Raw genomic sequence first — 14900 nt, 5'->3', positions numbered from 1 at the left:
TCAGAGGAGAATCACAGGTATTTAAAGCTCTGCAGTGTCCCAGTAAGCAGCTGAATTCATTCACTCCAATGAGGTAAGATGGTTTTAATGCCTTCATTTTATTTCTTTCCACTTCCAGCGAGGTGAACTGTTGTTCTTCAGGTTTGGTCTTTTTTTTTTCCACCCAGAAACTCTCTCAGTGTTTTCAGAGGAGAAAGAAAAGATAAGCCCTGTAAACACTCAGAAATACACTCGACAAAGATGTGAATATCATAATAAAATAGTCTCATTTGTTTATCAAATATTAGGATGAATTATTTCTGTCTGGCCAACACACAAAATCTGTGGTCAGCAGCAGCTTTGAAGAGTTTATATCCAGCCTTGTGTCTCAGATAATGATGCCTTTGTGCTCTTTAGCTTCAGGATTTGTGAAACAACTATCTGAGCGTTTGACTTTAAAGGATCATATTGTCTTTACACATTGTCTAATTTGATGTTTAATATTTTGTCCACATGTTTTTAAAGCATCAGGAGCAGCCTCATATGCAAACATCACCTCCATGTGAGTTCATTACAAACAAGAATTGAAAAATTTTGAGGGCACACGCTTTACCAAATGGTTCATAATAGATGTGCAAACAACTACAAAATCGACAAAATGGCACATTTAGGTTCAGAAGGAAACAGTTCTACTCACATTTATAGTTTTGTGACGGTACAGAATGATTAAATGGCACAAAAGTCATTAAAATAAATGTAACTTGTGTCTTATAAAACAGATCACAGCCTAGAAAATGCATCTAATCTTGTTATGACTTTGAAAAATGTACCAGCAGTAGTAGGTTTATGCAAAATGCTGTTGTTAGAGTTAAAGTTACAGCAAGTTGTTTTTTAGACGTGAACATGTATGTGGAGTTACTTCACAGTGTTACGTTAACAGCACTGCTTTTACTGTGGAATTTCACATGGATAGTGATAATAATTACATTTACATGGCACTTTTCAAGCTGGGGGCCCATAGAGCAACAACCACAAATATAAAAAGAACAACATAAGAACAGTGAATGATGGTGGATGGTTGAACAAGTTGCTGCATTATGTGAACAAACAGGAGGAGAAACCCAGTAACAATTACGATTTAAGTCATGATCAGAATATAAACACAGCAGGAAAACTGTCTTCTTCTCTGACAGTAAAGAGTAAAAGTTTAATTTAGCAAGTTGTGCTCAAACTAGTTGAGCCCTTCAGCTGGTGACCAATTCTGTGGAGTTAATCTGCAGACTATAATCAGACAATGTGACCAGTATAGAGACTATAAAAAAACACCTTAACAGGAATGTGTATTCAAATGATGCGATGCCACAGATGAAAAGAGAAAAACAGGCTGTTGGCTGCTGGGAGGTCAGTTCAGGCTGCAGTCAGACACTTGAACGTCCACAACGCCATCAACTGGGTCAATATATAACTACGGGACTTTTTATAACATAGTTGACAGGTATCATAGTTGACATTTTTTTTTTGTTTTCAGGCCTAAAATCAAAATGACTGCTTATAACCAAATACCACATGGCATTTTTACACAAAGATTCTTCTAAATATTATATATACAATTGAGTAAAATTTAAGGTTATTTCTAAAGATATTGTAGTAAACCTGTTGACTACTTTATATTAAATAACTCAGAAAGCCTTGGAGTCTGGCCAGTCTTTTCTTCAGGAGGAAATGACATCATGTGGAGCAGGTCATGTGATCTGGAATCAACACACTTCCTTGAGAGGTGTTTTTGTAATGGGGAACTTAGTGGAAAGTGATTTCTGGGACACAGACACAATTTGTTATTTTCCATGTAAAATTTGATATATTGCCAAAAAAGAAACATCTGTCATGATTATCTCAACTTAATGAAAAGAACACAATCCAAACAATTTTTGAATAATCGCATTTTATTATTGTTTAGCTAATTAGAAGGTGGCTGTTATTAAATTTGGACCTTTTATTTTGTCGACATTTTAGTGACATTCAGTAATTTTTTTAATTAATAAATGATTGTTTCCATAATAAATAATTTTGGAATTTGTAAAGACATGATCATAATGAACATTTAAAAAACATAGTTTTTTTTTTACTTATAGTAAAAATGTATGCAAGATATATCCCATGGACTTCAAAAGGCTTTCAGTTATATATTGACCCATTTGTTGACTAAGAAATCATTTCAAACATTTTTGGATTTCTGATGATATGATCCTGTCCCCTAAAATGTCCTCGACTTTAATGAATATTCGGACAACATTTTCCACCACATAATTATGACAGAAATGGAGTAAACATTATCTTGTGATTTCTGTTTCATAGTGCGTAATTGATTGTTTTGTGACGTCTGGAACAGCAACTACTTATTACCATATGTAAAAAAGAATAGGGTAGACTTCAATAAAATGTAATATGCTGCATTTTTCATTTTAGCACATATTTATTCATTGTATATTTTAGACTTTATTGTGCATTTTGTATTTTAGTATATATTTTTTTGCTACATTTCTATTTTTTATTATGGTATTTATGCTTGCTACTGTAACAGCAGAATTTCCACTTGGGAATCAGTAAAATATTTCCATTCTATTTATATTTTTGGTTCAGATTTAAAACAAATCAATGTCTTAACCTGGAGACAGGAACAGCCAGCAGCTTTTTTTAAATAATATTTTTATAATGAAAAATTAGCTGACAGTAGACTGATGTGCCCTGACATCTGCTTTTTAAAGGTTTATAAGTAGAATTTTTAAGCAAATTCTAAAAGAAACAGTGCTTAGAGGCCAAAATGGTGGTAAATAATTTCAATATAAGTCAAATAAAAACTATAAATCTGCACCATTTGTATGTTGCAGTTTGTCTTTTCCCATATCTTAGTGTATATAAAGAATTAATTCTAGTTATTGTCTATTTGAACCCTTTTAACCCTCCTGTCATCCTGCAGGTCAAATTGATCTGTTTTAAAGTTTAAAAATGTGTGACTATATTTTCACAGTGAAAACTTCTACATTTTCAACATTTTTGGGAAATTTTTCAACATCTTTTGGTGCAACAAAAGAAATGCTTGAAAAAATGTTTTAAGAACATTCAGAAAAAAATCAACCAAAATCCAGCGAATTTCGCTGGATTTTGGTTGATTTTTTTCTGAATGCTCTTAAAGAAAATATTAGAACTTTTACTGATATATATGGAATCACTTTAGATATTTTTAGGATTTTTTTGGAAGATTTTTATTCATTTCTTGAAATATTCACATTTTTAAATTTTTTTTTCAAATTTTTTCCATTTTTATTTCTTGGCAAATTTGGGGATTTAAAAAAATCTTTTAAGGGAAACTTTCAGGGAATTTTTGGAATTTTTTGCAGAGTTTTTGGATTTTTTTCCAACAAGCAACAACTTTTTTTTGGTGCCCGTAAATGAAGACAACAGGAGGGTTCGATATTAGAATACTTTCCTTTACCAGCACTAGATGGAGCCATTTGACTTCAAATATCTGCCAGACGCTTATTAATAAGCCGAGAGCTCCTTTTCCTCTCCTCAGGAATTCTCTCCTGCAGATTTAAAGGGCACAAATGATTTTATATGTTCCTGCGCTGGAAGCCAAACGAACCACACAAAGCTAGAAACTGCACAGATGAGAGCTTGACACGGCTTCTCTCCTCTCTGATAGCTGTTATTAATACTCGCTGCAGCCACAGCGTGGCTTTGACCACAGCCTCACCTGCAGCTCATTTCCCTGCTTTTGCCAGGCTTCCGCTCCTTATTTGACTGCACCTGAACGCACCGACAGCCTCGAAAAACTCGCAGATTCGCCCAGCTGCGTCCTGCTTTCACATTCAGCACCAACACTGCAAAAACTCCAAATCTTACCAAGTCTACTTGTCTTATTTTTAGTCAAAATGTTTCATCCTACTTGATTTAAGATAAATTCACTTAAGTCAATCTTGAAATGATCTTGTTTTGAGTTGTATTTTGCAAGAAACAAGGTTCATTTTACTTTCCATACATTTTTCAAGCTGAGTAGAAGCTACACAATCTTGATTTAAGAAATAAACTTCACTTGATTCAAGTAAATGTGTTTTATTGGAAAATCACCAATTAGTTCATATTGTCAAGTTTGCTAATACGTTGCATGCAAATTCAAAAATAAATAGTTGATTTCAATACTAGACTTGTTTACATGGCGTAGAGTTATTTATAAATTAGGGAGGAAGAACCATGGTCATATTTACAACTAATGTATTTTCAACAAACTATGCGGACGGATATCTTAAAATGCTTAATTCACACTTTTTAATCTGGTTTCAAGGACAAGGTGGTCTTAAATCTAGAGTCATGTCACTGTTACACGACCTAAAATAAGTACAATTCATCTTAAATTTTGTACTCAACATAAATGTTTAAAAAGCAAATGTCTACTTTTGAGTTAAAACAGCTGCTTTTGGGCACAGCTGGCTTCCCCTAAAACACAACACCTCCAAATGCTGTCAAAACACGACTAAATATTAGGATTTCTATCTAACTGTGAGAAGACATATCTCAAAATGCCTCAGTTAATCTTATTTCAAGTACAAGATGGTCTTAAATCTAGAGAAGTGTCACTATAGTACAACTCAAAAGGAGTTTAATACTTCTCAAATTAGGAGGTTACATGAAAGCAAAAATCTATTTCTGAGTAAAAAACTGCTGTTTTTTAGCATGTGTGGTTTATTGTAAGACACCTAAGCTTGACAATCCTGGTAAAATAGAGCTTAAAATAAGTTTTCTCAGCTAATTTTAAGATCTCAATATTCTAAATATCACATCTTATCTAAATATCATATCTTATTTCAAGGAATCTTACCAAGCCATTTTTCACTTGTTCTATTGGCAGATTTTTTCACTTATTTCAAGGTAAAAGTTCCTTGAAATAAGTTTTTTTTCTTGTTTTGAGAGGAGCATTTTTTCCAGTGAAAAAAAAAAACAAAAAAGCATTGGTTGGCGTCTGCACCGAACTCCACAGCTGCCCAGAGTAAGGTCGTCCTGTTGAATAAAGTGTGTCACCTTGAAGCGCTCGCTCGCAGTGGCGTCTGGCATGAAGCCTGGCCTTCTTTGCTATTGTGTGACTCTGCTGATGAGCGGCTGGACGGCGTCGCAGCGGGCCGGAGGACACCGCTGGACCTCGATTTGCGGTCGGGGCTGCGCTAATTTAGCGACCGGCCGCCTCTTTTTCCCCTCGGCATCTATCACCTCCCCCTCCTCTTCCTCTCGTACGACTCGTTCTACCCTCCAAACTCGACCTCCGTACCCCTCCACCACCACCACCGGCCCCTTCAACCTTCCCCCACCTCATTTGAATCCCACAGCGAGGCCTCTTTGTCCAGTGGCTGCCGCTGCATTGTGCCGCGAAGGGAAGCAGAGTAAATGGACAAGCAAATGAGTTTTCCCCGTCATGTTTGGACACACGAGCCATCCCCAACATGCACAAACATACATGCAAAAGATTTGCAGGAGGCTTTTAAACGTTTTCTCCAACTGGAAATCTGTCTTTTGTGCTCACCTGACCTCTGACCTGAGAACAAAGGCCTCCGTAAGAGAGGGAAGACAGCCAAGAGTGCACATATAATCACATCCATCAGCTGCAGGAAACATTGCTGCTAAATGTTTGTTTTTCATCGCTTTATTTTACCTATGATCCTGCTCGTTCCAGGGAACTCCTACACATTTTGATAAATCTTATTTATTCAAAGCTGCATTATTTGATTAAATGCTCCACTGTGTAGTTGCTAAATTTTGTACAATTCAGTTTATGTGGGATTTATTTTCTGTAAAAAGTTGCCTGCTGCGGCTGGAGGTGTAGTCAGAGCAGAGAAAGCTGCTGTGAAAACCGAAACAATGAGCTGAAAGGTGGTAAAATGCGCCACAGAACTGAGGAAGTCACTGCAAGCGACTTGTGTAAGTCATGTAAAACTATTGATTGGAACAACTTTAACCTCTCAGGAGGAATCTATTTTAGCTTTAGCTGAGGTAAAGTACAGTTTTGAATGAATCGCATTAGCTTGAAATTCCATTTTCTCCAATTTAAACCGGTGTTCTAGTCAATTTTATTACTTTGTTAGCACCATGCGTCCACTTTGCTTTGAATTTTCTGCTGAAACTTGACCGCCATTTTCTGCCAGTAGAGTAAATAAAAAAAGCAATGAGGAGCAAGTCTAATGAAAAAGTCCTATTTTACATTTTACATGTGAATAAAGCAAATATTCAAGTTGGAAAAATTGGAAAATTCAAGTTGACTTTCCTTAAAATTAAGCTGCAGCAATGGAACAGTTGATCTGAGGGCAATCAAATGATTAAAGTACCTTAACTTAAACTGGTGGCATTTCTGTTAGTTAATTTGGATAAACGTAGCTCCATTGTGTCTTACCACATGAAGAAACTGATTTAAATGATCCAACTATTCTCTTGTTGTCCACTGCATGAACTTGTGGTCTGTCTTAGGGCGACCTGAACCTTTCTGTGTGTTTCCATCTCAAGGAACCACATTTTTTGTGCCTCTACCTGGAACTGCTGTGGGAAGCAGGAACTCAAGGTGCTGCAGACATTTACAGTCCAGACAATCGACTTTCTGTTTCCATCAGCTTCCACGGCGGTGCCAACTCTGAGTGCTCTGAAACAAAGATATCAGTCACTGGTTAAACTCCACCTCCGTTAGCATGAAGGAAAGAGAAGAATTCTAATTTTCTGCAGTACGTTAGCCTACATCGTGAATTGTTGACGGCGTTTAAACAGTCAGCCCTGAAATAAATTCTATGTGCTGCAGTCCTGAAAAAACAGCTGGGTCAATATATAATGGAGGGACTTTTGAAGTCCATGGGATATATCTTGTATACATTTTTATTAAAAATACAAAAAACTCATGTTTTTATGTTCATTATGATCACGTCTTTACAAATTCCATAATTATTTGTTAAGGAAACAATCAATTATTAATAAAAATGACTGGATATCACTAAAATGTCAACTAAATAACCATCCAAATTTAATACCAACCACCTTCTGATTAGCTAAACAATAATAAAATGCAATTATTCAAAACTAGTTTTGATTGTGTTCTTTTCTTTAAGTTGAGATAATCATGACAGATATTTCTTTTTTGGCAATATATCAAATTTTATATGGAAAATAACAAATTCTGTGTCCAAGAAATCACTTTCAAATCCAAATCACATGACCTGCTCATTTAGTTTCTTTTTCAGTCCGTTTTGTGGGCATTTTAGGTCTTTTTGTGGTCATTTTGTGCATTTTTGTGGTCATTTTGTGTATGTTTGTGGTAATTTAAGATGTTTTGTGGTCATTTTGTGGATGGTTGTGGCCGTTTTCAGTCTGTTTGAGATAATTTTTGGTGTGTTTGTGGTCATTCAGCATTTTTTTGGTCGTTATTTTGTGTGTCTCATCATTTTTTGTCTTTGTATGATAATTATTTGTCTCGCTGAGTCATTTTGTGTTTTTCTGTTGTCATTTTGTGTCTTTTTTTGTCTTTTTGTGCGTTTTTGTGATGATGTGTCTTTTAGTAGTTGTTTTGTGTGTCTTTGTGGTCATTTTGTTTCTTTTTTGGTCATTTTCAGACTATTTTGTGGACATTTTAGGTCTTTTGTGGTCATTTTGTGGATTTTTGTGGCCATTTTCAGTCTGTTTGTGATGATTTTAGGTGTGTTTGTGGTTATTTTGCAATTTTTTGTAGTTATTTTGTGTGTCTCTCGTCATTTTGTGTCTTTATATGATATTTATCTGTCTCACTGAGTCATTTTGTGTTTTTCTGTGGTCATTTTGTGTGTGCTTGTGCTCATTTTGTTTCTTTTTTGGTCATTCTCAGACTGTTTTGTGGGCATTTTAGGTCTTTTTGTGGTCATTGTGCGCCTCTTTGTGGCCACTTTTAGTCTGTTTGTGGTAATTTTAGGTGTTTTGTGGTCATATTGCAACTTCTTGTAGTTATTGTATGTCTCTCTCATCATTCTGTCTTTTTTATGATAATTTAGTGTTTTTCATAGAACTGGAGTTACTGTAAAACCATAAGCTATTTGTTGCTGTTGGAACCAAGTGGAGACAAAAACCCTGAAAGGCCGATTTAAGGGGCCAAAATATTTTCTTCTGCTCGGAGACCAAAGTCATTCTCCTCATTTTGAAGGCGTGGCTGATGTTCTAATAGTTCACATCAGCTTTGGTAGGGAAATCTAGCTTTGCTTCCATTTGAGATGTTTGTTTATATGCAAATTACGCTTCATGTGCAGTTGTACAATACACTACATGCTTTAAATGTTGTCCTTTGAAATATGAAGTTCTATTTACGAGCCACAGAATGAATTCAAAGTTAGATTGCTCTGAATTTGTTTGACATTTACCTTTCTATGTTTGTGGACATGTTGATGGTAAACTCAGGAGTTGATGGTTTATTTGCATCACTGTATGAATTAGTATAAACATGCCTTAAATGTTAGCATTTCAGACGTAATGTCCTCTTATGTACAAACGTGTTTCACTGAATGTTTCATGTGAGATCAATATCATTTTCTTAGGTATTGGAATCTTAAAGTTTGTGCAGTGAAAAGCTGCCTATGACCAAATATAACAAGATAGAAGTCACAATAAAGACATTAAAATCTAACACAAAATAAGTGTAGTCTAAGACAGGTGTGTCATTCAACCCAGTTTGATCTCCAGTGGGCTGGAAAAGTAAAATCACAACATAATAACCTATAAATAATAATAAAAAAATGAATATAAATAATCACAACTCCAATTTTCCCCCCCTTGTTTTACATCCTGAAAATGTTCACATTTAAGGAATTATCTTTTTATTAAACATTATGAACAAACTGAAAGTTTTAAAGAAAAATAAATTTCAACAACATTCAGCCTCAGTTTATCATTTACACATTACAACTTCCAGATCACAGAGTGTCTACAAAGGAACACAACATTTAGTCATCTGGAACTGAACAATATAGTATTTTACCTTATGATCAGAAAAACAAAAGTCAGATTTTAAAAAAAGACAAAAAACAAGACAAAATGTTGCAAAGATGAGTTTTACTGATAGATATGTAATCACTTTTGATATTTTTAGGATTTTTTTGGAAGATTTTTACTCATTTTTTGAAAATATTTACAAGAATTTTCTTGCCAAATTTTGGGGCTTTTTTTAAAAATAAAACTTTTAAGGGAAACTTTTAAGAAATTATCGGAATTTTCTTCCTGAAAGTTTTGCAAATTTTCAGAAATTTGGGGAATTTTTTTTTGCTGAATTTTTGGATTCTTTACAGACAAGGAAACAATATTTTTTTGTTCCCATAAATGAGGACAACAGGAGGGTTAAATTATTCCTCGAGCTCTACTAAGGTGTTTTTACATTCCGTCCTCTGGCAGTGACCCTCCACCCGCTCTGCTCGGCCGTCCACTCGACCTCTCCGTGGAATGTGGCTGTAAAAAGCCTATAAACTTGTTTTTTTACTCACTGACTCGCTTGACCCTCCTTCACCTGCTTCTGTTCTTCTCTCCTCCTCTTTTTCCAGCCCTCTTCCTCCTCCTCCTCCTGAACTGTAGCTGCTCTATAAAACAGCCTCTAATGCAGCAGATGTGTGACGGCCGACGCTGTTAACAGCTGTCAGCTCTTATATCAGCTCCTGTTCGGCCTCTAACTGCACACACACGCACGCACGCACGCACGCACGCACACACACACACACACATACACACATACACACATACACATACACACACGAGTCTAACAGCAACAGTTGTGGTGCAAGTTTCAAGGGTGAAATCCAACCTGCAAGGAAGGAGAAAGCCAAAAGGTTGATTTCTGGCATTTTATTTAATTAAAATAAATGCATAATTAACCCCAAAAAAAAAAAAACTAAGTTTCTTCTTATTATCCTTCCTGTTGTCTTCACTTATGGGCACACAAAAAATATTGTTTCTTTGTCTGAAAAAAATCCAAAAATTCAGGAAAAAAAAAATCCCCAAATTTCTGAAAATTTGCAAAATCTTCTAGAAGAAAATTCCAATAATTCCTTAAAAGTTTCCCTTAAAAGTTTTATTTTAAAAAATCCTCCAAATTCGGCAAGAAAATTCTTGTAAATATTTTCAAAAAATCCAAAAAAATATCCAAAGCCATTACATATACATCAGTAAAACTTCTGATATTTTCTTTACGAATATTCACCAAAAAAATCAACCAAAATCGCTGGATTTTGGTAGATTTTTTTTTTTGTGAATGTTCTTAAAGAAACATTTTTAACATTTCTTTTTTTCCACCAAAAAATGTTCAAAGGTTTCCCAAAAATGTTGAAAATGTGGACATCAGAAGTTTCACTGTGAAAATAGATTTTTTCCCACATTTTCAAACTTTAAAACAGGTCAATTTTGACCCACAGGACGACACGAGGGTTAACTCATAAAGTTCGATCTTGACTACTAACAGGATCACCTGCACTTTTATTTACTCTTTATTATAGTTTTATTCTTACACACACACACACACACACACACACACACACACACACACACACACACACACACACACACACACACACACACACACACACACACATATATATATATATATATGTATATGTCTACAGACAGTTTACTTTTTTCAGAATCCACCCAAACGTTCTAATCATTTCCAGAAACAGCATTCCAGCATTCACTGCCGCCTCGCTCCCTGATTGGCCAGCTGTGTGGAGGTGTGAAAGTGGGCAGGTTCTGACCGCCTCACTGAAGCTCTGTTTTTATTTACACCATAAATACCTCCGAGGAGTCCCGAAACTGCCTCTAATTGATGGGCCCTCCCTGTGGCAGCGGGTTTTTCCAGTTCTACTGCACTTTTAACCCCTAGATTGAGACGTTCAGATGGTGACTTTTAAGAACGAGTTTGTTTAAAACTTGATCTAACCTCGGTAATAAATGTGTTTCTTGTGTGAGTTAGCTTCATGTTGAACATCTTTTAAAGACAACAGACAGACAAACTAGGGCAGGGGTGTCAAATATGTGGCCTGCGGGCCAAAGCTGGCCCTCAAAATGTAAAAAAGACATGAACTGCAGATTGTAAATCTATAAATTTAAAATAATTTCTAGACCATGACAAGTTGTTTTGATCATAACATAAAATACTTGATTGTTCTTTTGTCATTTTGTACATCATTTTTGTAATATTTTGTCTTGTTTTTGTTGTTTTTTGTTGGATTTTTGTCATTTGTCTAATGTTTTTGTCATTTTGTGTTTCCTTTTTGGCTCGCTTGTGTTTTTTGTCTTAGTTTTGTCATTTTGTGTTTTGCTTTATTCATTGTTTTATGCATCTTTTGTGTCGTTTTGTGTTTTTTTGTCTCACTTGTGTTGTTAATCTACTTTTTTGCCATTTTGTTTCTTGCTTTTGTCATTTTTGATCTCGTTTTGTGTTTTCTTGTTGTCTCACTTGTGTTTTCTGTCTTATTTTTGTCATTTAGTGTCTTGTTTTTGTCGTTTTGTGTTTCCTTTTTGTATCGTTTGTGTTTTTTGTCTTATTTTTGTCATATTGTGTTTTGCTTTATTTGTTGTTTTGTACTGTGTTTTTTTTTATCTCGCTTGTGTTGTTAGTCTACTTTTTTGTCATTTTGTTTCTCGCTTTTGTCATTTTTGGTCTAGTTTGTGTAATTTGTTTGTCTCGTTTCTGTCATTTGTCTCATTTTTTTGTCACTAACTTTTTTGTCTTTTTGTTGTTTTGTTTTGTGTCGTTTGTCTCATTTTTTGCCGTTTTGTGTCTCATTTTTGTCATTTTGTGTTTCCTTTTTGTCTCTCTCGTGTTTTTTTGTCTTATTTTTTGTTATTTTGTTTCTCGCTTTTGTCATTTTTGGTCTAGTTTGTGTAATTTGTTTGTCTCGTTTCTGTCATTTGTCTCATTTTTTTGTCGATTTGTCTTGTTTTTGTCATTTTGTGTCTCATTTTTGTAATTTTTTTATGTGAATGATAAGCTGAAATTGAATTTATTTTTCTTAATAAATTTCAGGTTCATGATGTTTTGTAAAAAGATAATTCCTTAAATATGAATATTTTCACAATGCACTTTTTTGCACTAAAATGAAGGAAAAACTTGGAGTTGTTGTTATTTATCGGTTATTATGCTGTGATTTTACTGGTCACTTGAGATCAAATTGAGCTGAATGTGGCCCTTGAACTAAGATGAGTTTGACACCTCTGAACTAGGGTTACTGAAACAGTAGAAACAGAGCAGCCCTGTAAAACCCGGACATAGAAATCTCCAGATATACGTCTTTCTGCCACCCGTCGCCTGCTTCAGCATCTGGCCTCCGTCCAAGGCCTCGCTGCTCATCTCTGGCAGCTCTGTCCATCGCCTGTTGCCCCTGCTGCTCCCTTCCACTCTCTGAAAAACTCCTGTCTGGCCTTTAGCGCTGCTCGGACCCCCAGCTTCAGCCTCCCCCAGCCCCGGGCCCCGACCTCGGGTCCCAGCTTCTGGCCCTGAGCTTTTACCTTCGCTCCAAACCCAGCTGCTGTCGCCTTCCCAGCCGTCCTGCCCAGCATGAGAAGCCCAGCAGCTGTTGATCAACGGGCAGCCGGGGCCAACGCCTGCCCGTCCCCTCCCCTGACCTCCTACCCTCACACACAAACACACACCCGCATAGACACAGATGCATGCGCACACTCCCTGGGGAGGCAACAGATGGGGTCACCCAGAGGAGAGGGGCGTGGTGGGGCCACGGAGGGCCGGGTTAGGTGTGTTTATCTGGATCTGTGTGTTTTATTCCACAATCGGATTGGGATTTGCACGTGTTTTTTGTGCGTTTGTGGGGCCGGGGCCGGACATTTGCTGGCTGCGTGTCTCCAGTGTGGACAGGTGTTGGCGTCAGCAGTGTCCAGACTCGTTTCGGCAGCTGCTGCCAACCCTCGCCTCCCCCCTCTCCGAGTCCTCTCATCTCCACCCCGACAGATGTAGCCAAAACCTCCACCACCGCCGCCACCTCTCTGCTTTTTATGGGGCCCAGCCTGTTTTGACTTTAAATATTTGCCCAGGAGGCGCTCGTAGCAAAGGAGGGGTCGGACAAGAGAGTTGAACGCTCACAAACCGCTGTGTATGAATATGTACACCTATGCGCCCCCTCCCTCCTTTCCTCCCTCCATGGCGTTTACACACACCTGTAGGGGCAGAAGGTCGAGGGCTGGTTTGTCTTCTTGTTGACTCTGCAGAATAAAAGCCTCTAAAGAAGGCAAACACGGAGAATAAAACACTGATCTGTGGCGCTGATGGTGAAGATCAGCAGCTGGCAACTGGGAAAATAACACCAGGATTTAACAGCTGATACCAAATGGATCCTCAGAGAATTAGAGGTTTTATGATGCTTCAAAGAAGCTTCACCTGTAGAAAAGACAAAGCTCTGATGTGAAGCTTGTGTAATATTACATTACACATGCCTTCAGTGTGTGGAAAAGCTTTTGTCATACAGCAGTTAATCTGCAGTATTTACAGCTAACTAAAGAATGGCTTTAACCCTCCTGTTGTCCTCATTTATGGGCACTAAAAAATATTGTTTCTTGTCTGAAAAAAATCCAAAAATTCAGCAAAAAAATTCCCCAAATTTCTGAAAATTTGTAAAACCTTCAGGAAGAAAATTCCAATAGTTCCTTGAAAGTTTTATTTAAAATTCTTGTAAATATTTTCAAAAAATGAGTAAAAATCTTCCAAAAAAATCCTAAAAATATCTACAGTGATTACATATATATCAGTAAAACTTGTAATATTTTTTAAAGAACATTCACATAAAAATCAACCAAAATCCAACAAAATTCGCTGGATTTTGGTTGATTTTTATGTGAATATTCTTAAAGAAACTTTTTTTTAACATTTCTTTTTTTTTCCCCAAAAAATTTTCAAAGATTTCCCAAAAATGTTGAAAATGTGGACATCAAAAGTTTCACTGTGAAAATATATATTTTTTTCCATGTTGGCCATGTTGATTTTAGGCCTGGAATGTTGGCTATGATACAAAAAGTCCCTTAATTGTATACTGACCCATAAAATGCTGCTGTACTTTGTCTTCCATTCTTGCGTTACCTGCAGTGTGTCCTCCTACTGTAGCATTGCTTGTGTGAGACTCTGATGATGTGCAGAAAGTCATCCAGTCACCTCACGCCAGCCTAATGCAGTGATTGGTCAGGCTTTTTACAGGTCTGTGATTGCTACAGAAGTCATATTTTTGTCTTTTTTATTATCAGTTGACTTGATCTGTTAATTGCTGTTGGGACTTTCAACAAAAATGCATCTGGAATACATCCCTGACTGCAGCGTTAAAGCTAGTAATCAAACATGTAGCTTGAATTTGCACACTAAAAGGTGAAGCTACAAGTTATCATCAACTGCAGAGTTCTTGTATGAATGCAGTGCAGCATTCAGCAGCTAAATATTTCCCTCACAAGTTGGCAGAGAGCAAAACAGAGCAAAAAGAAATGTGGATATTGGATTTGGATTCATCCTGTGGCTTAAATATGTCTCCAGACTAACATTAATGCTTGACAATATTAACTTTAGAGTTTGTTCTGCTGCCTCAGGTAGGGGAAAAAAAGTGGATTCAGACATTTTAATTGATATTTCCTTCACAAATTACAGTAACAACATAGATTAATTGATACGCGTGAAAACTATACATCCTGACTTGACTAAATTTAGTCCACTTGCTCGTTTTAGTCTGATATCAGTGACTGGAGCTGCATCCGTTGCAATCAAATATTGAACTTCACATTCAAGGATCTCCCACACTGCTCCATATAAAGAGTGAAATAATATGTCAGCTTACATGTGCACATTTTCACCTTTTTCTGCATCCTGTCAAAGTGAATTTATGATTCCCTTTGATCCCGCA

This window comes from Amphiprion ocellaris, chromosome 16 (assembly GCF_022539595.1).
Source record: "Amphiprion ocellaris isolate individual 3 ecotype Okinawa chromosome 16, ASM2253959v1, whole genome shotgun sequence".
In the NCBI taxonomy this organism is placed as follows: domain Eukaryota; kingdom Metazoa; phylum Chordata; class Actinopteri; family Pomacentridae; genus Amphiprion; species Amphiprion ocellaris.
This window is presented reverse-complemented; position numbering follows the sequence as displayed.